The following is an 8970-nucleotide window of genomic DNA, read 5'->3' as shown; positions in this document are numbered from 1 at the left end:
ACTCAAATTTTAAAAAGTCCTGATTTACTGGTCCAGTTGAGACTAGAACACTCCTTGAGACTACTGTCCTGAGATACTCTTTAAACCTTAAACCAAAATTCTCCCTTGAGGTCACCTTTTAGCTAAATAACAGATTGGCTCATAAAATGAAGAGTAGCACCTGTGAGAAATGAGCTCCTTTAAAATAGCATCTCTATGACACCAAATGGTCAAAAATTACTCAAAAGCAAAGATGAGAAGATAAGGAGGTAGGGAAACTAGAATACTGGAAATGGTACAACCCAAATGGAATGAATGAGAACGATGACACGTGAAAAATATAACCAATATCACTGAATAATTTGCTTAGAAATTGTTAAATGGAAATCCAATTTGCTATGTAAATGCAATAAATATTACTAAAAAAAAAGAAAAAGAAGAAGAGGAGAAGCAGCAATCCCCTTCCTACACAACTGGAAATTCTTCTGCCTTTCAAATCATCAAAGCAAAATTACCAAAGCTTCAATTTATTATTTTCTGGTTACATCATGCTTTTGTTTAATTCTTTTTTCTCCCTATCACACAGGGTTGCAATTAGAGTCAAATGAAAAATATGGATGTGAAAGTTCTTTGAAGATTGTAAAACACTGTACAATTGCATACTTATTAAGAAAACCTGAATTTAGAACATAACCCCACACTCTGACAATCCTCACAGCAATTTTAAAGAACTTTTTGTAGTTCTAAACTTTTGCAGTTCTAAGTATTTGGCTTGAGTGTAACTACTAATTACTAATATTTAGTAAGGCACAGCAGAAGATAATGGAATAGCTCACAGGTGAAAAGTAGATTTGGACTCTCATGCCAGCTTTTATCAATCCAGTGCTGTAATGAGGCTGAGCCCTGTCTCAGTTGGGAGAGAATACTGTGATTGATTAGTAATGTCTGCAAAAAGTTGCAAGGGGTGTGGATCTGTAGAATACAGATCTTGCAATTGTTCTCGCTAGACTAATTATTGGAAAAGAGTGCCTCAGATTCAGTGAAAATCATCAACATTGAAAGTAAGAGTCTGCCTATTATTTCTACTCAGCAGATTATACTTTCCTATGTTCATTATTTAAAAACAACAACAAAAACACAGTTGTGGAATTGATTCTGACTCATGGCAATTCCATGTATGTTAGAACAGAACTATACTCCATAGGGTTTTCAGTGGGTAATTTTTCAGAAGTAGATCATCAGGGTTTTCTTCTGAGGTGCCTCTGGATAAGCTAAACCACCAGTCTTCTGGCCAAGGGTGTTAACCATTGCACCACCTATGGACTCCATGTTCGTTACTATGACTTGAAAAATCTCATTCATAGCAATCTTACCTCCTTTTCAACTCATGTCCTGATCTACAAACACTTAGTTTCAGAGAATGTAGCCAGTGCTGGTCTATTACCCTTCTAGAACACATGAGAACTTCTGAAATAGAGTTCTAGATGCTTTTAAGAAAAATTATCATGATTTAAATTTAATTACCAATTGGAAATGAAATATACCAAATATTAGGTCAGAATTTTCCTAAAGATAATGTAGTTCTTTTGGACAACAAAGTCTGAATCTCTAGATGTCTTTCTCTCCAACCCTGTGACTGAAGGTTAGTGTACCTTCTTTGGTAGGACTGTTTAGCTGAGGATCAGAACTCCAGTCTTTCAGAACCTGCCAGAAACATCATTGATGATGAGGTGGACTTGGCTGGATGCTTGCCAGCCTGGACTATTAACAAATCCTAGTCTAATGGAAAAGAAGAAGCTGCAGTCCCTTTTGCTTGTATGGTATCTTCTGTTCTGTTTGTCCGGTGCCCTTGTCATCTTCCTTCTGATCTCTCTATCTCTCTCTCACTCACCTCAGGGTCTGTGAGGATCCCTTTGCCCAGTCAATTTTTTGTAAGCCTCTTCCCTCTCATATCTTTTAACTCTTTCTCTCTATAGTATAGCCTCCTCCTCCCCAACATATATACACATTTATCTAGCACATAATTAATATCAGTTCAAACCAGGATAAAGTATCATTTTTAAAAAGTAATAGATCCCAAATTGATGAAGCTTTTAAAGAAAAAAGCTCTTTTAAGTAATTTATTCAGGATTATTCTCTCATGTGGGAGTTTTCAGTCAGTCAACTGCTGTTGCAGACTTGTTTGTCCCAAACTGCAAATTACCTTTTTAATTGTTCATGGAATGCAAATGAAGTGGCAATCTTTTCCTACCAGATGTACTGGATAGGCATGAGGGCACAATCATTTTCTTAACCAATATTTTCATCAAGAACCTATTCAGACTCTTAGAATTGCTCCCTACTTCCAAAGTAATTGAACTGTGAAACATCGCCAGTGGCAGGTTCTTGTCCTTAAGTGATCTTAAAGGTCTGGAAACAAAGATGTTAGGAATATTACAAAGAACCTTAAATTGTGCCTTGATCTTGTATTGAAAGGGAAAAACTATATTTATGTTCTGTTACAGAGGACCTCATGATTTACATATTTGAATAAGAATCAGGATGCATGTGCTGCAGAAGTCCCTAATAGGACAGCACTCTTCCAGGCAATTTCTATTTAAGTGCCCCAGTTCCACGGGTTCAGCAGGAAAAGCCATGTCAAAATTAAACAATGTGGAATTTAGAGATGATTCCCTTTTTTTCTCCTCCATCTACCCCACTACAACACAGGTGTTGCTCAAGACATGTTGCTGTGTGCCGTTGAGTCAATTCCGAATCATAGCAACCCCATAGGACAGAGTAGAACTGCCCCATAGGGTTTCCTAGGCTGAAATCTTTACAGGAGCTGATCATCAGATCTTTTCTCCAGTGGAGCTGCTGGTGGGTTCAAGCTGCCAACCTTTCGGTTAACAGCCAAGCACTTACCCATTGTGCCTCCTGGGTTCCTTGCTCAAGACATAAGAAAACTAAAAACATTATAAAGAAAAAAAAATAATGAAAAATCATTGAGCGTCACTTGTTTCTTTAGTTGTGGTAAGTGGGAGACTATGCTGTGGAATGGATTGATAACTGTACTGAAAATCTGGAGAGTGGAATTTCTTCTCAAGTGTGTGACTTTCTTTGTTTCTGATCTAGGAGCACTGCATAGTGTAAAATGAAGGGGATTTAAAAAATGATCTCTAAGTCCTTACCAGTCCTAAAACAATATGAGTCTATGAAAGCTACCAAAAACCAAAACCAAACCCACTGCCGTTGAGTCGACTCCGAGTCATAGCGACCCTATAGGACAGAGTAGAACTGCCCCATAGAGTTTCCAAGAAGGGCCTGGTGGATTTGAACTGCCGAGCTCTTGGTTAGCAGCCATAGCACTTAACCACTACGCCACCAGGTTTTGATATGAAAGCTAAGGAAATGGAATTCTTGTGATGATGCCTCCTCAGAGGAAACCAGAATTGTATTTGCTCTATTCTCTTCTCAGTCCTTCTTTTTTTTTTCTCCCTTCCTTTTTCCCTCCTCCATCTTTTGATAACTGGTCTTTTTTGTTGACCATTCTTTGGCATGCTGTCACTTCTTGTAATAGGTATCCATTTCTGTGACTGTAGTAAAGAAAAGAACTCTCTTTCTTCCCACCCATGTAGAATCCCTTCTGTCCGACTGCTTCACTGTAGTGTTGGTTTACTGATTGTCCACACCTAGGAATGGTGAAAGGGGCCACTTCTGCCTTGTTCCTGATCTCAGGAGAAAGCATCCAGTTTCTCACCATTAAGTATGATGTTAGCTGTAGGCTTTTGTAGATGTCCTTTATCAGGTTGAGAAAGTTCCTCTCTGTTCCTAGTTTGCTAAGAGTTTTTATATTTATTTGTTGTTTTTGGCCATTCCTGAATGAAAGAGCCAACTACAAGTCCTGTGTTCATGGTCAGGCCATGTGGACTGAAAATCTTTAGATTGTGGTGGCAGATAGAAGACCAGGAAGGCGAAATGCCCTGTGGTTCCTCCCCCACTACCAATAAAAAGAAAATCTTGACAATAACAAAACAAGGAGTGCCCTCCTATGATGATAACTTTAATTGAGACTTTTATGTAGATTACTTCACTTTTTAGAGACCATGTCTGTGGCTTCAACATGTGGCAAACACGCTGCGGCAAGCATGGGGGTAGGAGAGAGAGGGATGGGTGGCAGACACATACAGGCCTTTTTCAGGCAGTTCTTGAGTTACTTTCCTGTATTTCTAACTTTTCTCCTGATTATATTTCCATGCCTTTTGACCAGGGGATCTTAGTCCCTATCGCAAAGATTTGTCGTGAAGGTATGTGGAAAATATACCCCATGGTATCTGGCAACCAGTAAGTACTCAACTACTGGATTTGTTGAGTAGACAGATATGCCACATTAAAGAGAAGGGAAATTAGCTATCATTTTTGAAGGGAGGAGTATCAAATAATTTATGAATATTTTAAAACTACCACATCATTTCTAGTAGCTTATTGTAAATTTCGCACAGTTTTCTATGGACATGATCATATTGTCTGGAAGTAGAATTTTGTTTCTTCCTTTCTGATCTGCATACATTTTATTTCTTTTCTTTGCCTTATGAAACAACTAGGACTTCCAGTAAAATGTTTTAAAACATTTTGAAGTTAATTTACTATGAGACACTAAACTTCCACTATTTGCAACTTTCTTTTTTGAGAAAAATGAAATGTTACATGTTGTGAACATATCAAGTTTTACCATTTTCTTTTTCTTTCCCAAGAATTATTGGTAAACAGTTCCATTGTGTTATTATCAGAATTTTTAGTAAAAAGAGTCCTATACCAACTGCATAAGAGAATTCTACACTTTAATTGTTCAGTAATTCTCTCTTTTACAAATACAGTCTTTCTCTAATTTGTGCATTTAAAGATTCATTTAGCTAAAATATTTTTTGACAGCCTACCCTGTAGAGATACAGCACAACCAACACCAAAAATATCCTTATTTTCATGAAGTTCACTGGGAGCAGATACTAAGTGTCTCAGTCATCTAGCACTGCTATAACAGAAATACCACAAGTGGATGGCTTTAACAAAGAGAAATTTGTTCTCTCACAGTCTGGGAGACTAGAAGTCTGAGTTCAGGGTGCCAGCTTCAGGAGAAGACCTTCTCTTTCTCTGTTGACTCGTGGGAAGGTCCTTGTCAGTAATCTTCCCCTGGTCTAGGAGCCTCTGAGCACAAGGGCCCTGGGTTCAAAGGATATGCTCCCCTCCTGATTCTTCGTTCTTGTTGGCATGAGGTCCCCTTTCTCTGTCTGGCAAAACATCCACTTACCCTTCAAGGTCAAGCCTAAAGTTACCTCTCCATGGAAGCCTGCCATGACTTACCTGAACATAATTAGTTGTTCCATTACTATGTTTTTGTATAAGCTTATGTTTGTGTATATGTATCTCAAATTTTTAACCTTGGTTATATTTCTTTGTACCCTACCAGACTATAAATTCCTGGAGAGCATCTTAGTAAACCTAGATTCAAAATGTGCTGAATGAATGACTTCTGAATTAGAAATTACTATCATCTCTATCACTTCTGGACCTTTACTTTGTTGAGGGCTTCACATGTGTTATCATTTAATCATTATATGATTCATAAGCCAGGGACTACTGTTATTCCGTCTTTACGCAGGAGGAAGCTGAAGTTTAGGTAGTTTAAATAACTTGCATATGGTGAAGTCACATAGCTAGTGAGAAAAAGAGCTGGGATTGCAAGGCTGGCCCGTCTGATCCCAACCCTGTGCACTGAACCACTGCACTATTTGCTTCATTGATGCCTGTCTGACAGCTCTGTTGAAGTAATGAGCAGTTAACAAGGAAACTATGAATAAAAGTTGTGTTTGCTAAAATAATATGGTCTATATCCCTCTGTCCTAAATTATTGTCACAGGACTTCAGAAGTAATAATAAGCATTAAAAAAAAAAAAAAATTAGGCTACAGTCCTCAGGTGCTCCAGGTGTGCCCAGTGCCTTTTGACCTCTGGTTAAAAACCAAACAGGATAGGAATGCATTTTTTGTTTTTAATTGATAAGGATATCTCTACTATATAATTGTTATACAGGCAACCACAGAAAAATATGGTTTTGTTCAACTAGTGGCTCTGTTAAATCCTCAAGAGACTTTGTCAAAAATAAATATCCCAGGTGCTAAAGGAGATATTTCTAGCAGGTCTGTTGGTGTCGAGTCACCCCGGGACTCATGCTTTTGCAGGCGTTGCCAGCAAACACAAATGTATACCAGATCAGATGTGATACAGAACTTCTGATCCCATTGTTAGTGACTGGAACCCAGACCAGTCTTGAATGATTTCTCTTGAAATTTATTTCGGGGGAAAAAAAGGTAGCAAAGAGCAGATGTAGACATGTCAGTGGACAAAATTTCTTCTTTTTAGTCTTGTAAGTACCTGCTAAGTCTGAGCGGAAACAATCAAAGTTATTCTTGAGTCAGTGCCTTGTTAGTAAGGCAGCAAGACAGATACTTGTTGAATGTGGAGTGGCATTTTGATGATGAGAAACTTGACATGTCTTATAATGCTGGTCTCCTGAAATAATGTGATTCAAGGAATCCTCTGTGGTCTGTATGTGATCTCAGCCCCAATGATGAGATATGAGGATGCCAAAATGGGTAACTTTCCTATTCATAAATCCCTTAGTCTCAAATAAAGGAGACTAATCATTTACTTAGTGTGGTGGTTAAAGTTGTATGTCAGCTTGGCTGGGCCATGATCCTCAGTGGTTTGGCTTGCAAACACAGGTGTTGACTGCAATGATTCCAGAAGAGGTTTAGGATAGAAATTATGATTACTTCAAATCATTTTTGAAAATTTCTGCCATAATCAAGGAGTCCTCTGTCTGGAATATCAATGCAAAATCGTTAGGGTTGTCATAGGCTGTGTTCTCTAGAGAAGCAAAACCAGTGCAGCATATAAATATATAGAGAGAGATTTATATAAAGGAAATGGCTCATGTGATTGCAGAGGCTGGAAAGTCCCAGGTTCATGGGTCAGGCTGGAGGCTTCTCTGGCCTCAGGTAACCACAGGTGCTGGCAAATCTGAGATCAGGAGATCAGATAGGAGGCCTCTGGCTCACAGGCTGTGGTGATGGATCCCAAGATCAGCAGGTAAGATGGCAGGGAGGCTGCTAGTTTAAATCCCAAGAAAGGTAGGTCAGATGAACAGGAAGCAGTTGCATCCAGAGTGAGCAAAGCCAGTGAGCCTTGCCAGAAAGTCTACCTATGTTGGATGCAGGCCACACACCCAAGGAGATTCCCTTTCAACTGACTGGCTGCTCACAACAGATGTCATCATGGAGGTGATCACATTATATCAGATCTCATTACGGAGGTAATTACATCATTAAAAAGTTGTCGAACAACGTCATAATTGCCAAACCACTGAGGATCATCGCCCAGCCAAGTTGACATACAACTTTAACCACCACACTAAGTAAATGATTAAAAAAAAAAAATACAATAGCAGTCACTGATACGGAACACCAGAGTGCTGTGAAAGTGAACCAAGGGTGGCCTATAGATGGCCTTAGCAGAGGGGTGTTCAAAATGTCTCGTTAACATCATGCCTCTGGCCCAAAGGCACTTTGAGGAATAAGCTTTTCTGGAGAAGCTTGACCTTTATTTAAGATTTTAAAAGTTAATATTCTGTCAGTTAGCGTTAGAAGATTTGAAGAATTTTGGCATGATGGCAAAATGAAAATGTATTTTAGTTCAGAACCATCTTTCTTAATTTGAAGAAGACTTTAGTGAAGTCATAACATTATTGAATTGGAGTAGAATTGAATAAGTTGAATTTGATTTATTTTTATAGTGCCTAGTAGTCTTCCATGAATAATGAGGGCATTTGTAACTAATAGCAGATTTAGTGCTCAGTCACGCTGGAGTTGGCTAGACATACTAATACTGAGTAATTACCTTTTTGTAAACTTGTTCCTTGATTATAAGGTATATTTTTTAAAAAGTACCTGACTGGACATACAATTCTCTGTAAGAATAGCTCATTGGGGGGTTAGATAAAAACAACTTTGAGTCTAAATTAAAGAAAATGGCCCTAGTGAATGCTCTGATGAGCCATGAAAGATAATGCTAGATCACAAAGACTTCTTGTCCTCACCCTTTTCCTTTAACATATGTCCTAATGTGCTTATACTCTTTAAACATTACGTCTATCTGAGGATACTTACCCTTTGGCTAGAAAGAGACAGTGCAAAGTTACGCTAAATAAAATATGTGACACCTACATGAAAAGTTGCCTTAGACAACAAATATTAAATTCATTTATCTATCCATATATCTTGGGTCCCAGATTTAGCACTGATGGGTGCACTTCACTGGATGAAATTTTCAGACAAAATCCTTAAAAAGAGCCAAAAAAGATTAACTGTAGCATCAAAGGCCTTCTTAACTAGGGCTTTTTTTTTTGCCAAAAAACAGACATGAGTCTCTCAGCCATCATTCTTGACAAGGACAAGATAATAAGAGGACATATGTGCTTTCCATAGACAATGGTTAAAGGTAAAAGAAATGAAGCTTAGAGATGAAAAGGAGAGGGATAGCACCAACAATTAGTGAGTGTCTGCTATATTCAGGTTCTTAAAAAATGAATAGTAGCTAGTAATGGCTAAGCAATTATTATATGGATTGTTTTATTTCATTCTCCATGACAAGCTATACAGAAAGTGTTATTTTTATCTCCAATTCATGCCTGGGTAAAATGATAGCTTGCAAGGTTAAGTAACTTTTCTGGATTTGTAACACAGACGTCTGATTCCAGTGCCCTTAACCACTGTGTCAATTTGCATGGGATGCCTTATTTATTTCTCATAATGCACTTCTGGGGCTAGATATTGTTATTCCCGTTGTTAAGATTAGAAAACAGACTTGGAGAGTTAGATAACTTGCCAAAGACCACATAGCTAGTGAGTGTGTCATTTGATTTTAAACCTAGATCTATGGAGTAAATTTATAGCAG

This window comes from Loxodonta africana, chromosome 1 (genome assembly GCF_030014295.1).
Source record: "Loxodonta africana isolate mLoxAfr1 chromosome 1, mLoxAfr1.hap2, whole genome shotgun sequence".
NCBI lineage: Eukaryota > Metazoa > Chordata > Mammalia > Proboscidea > Elephantidae > Loxodonta > Loxodonta africana.
This window is presented reverse-complemented; position numbering follows the sequence as displayed.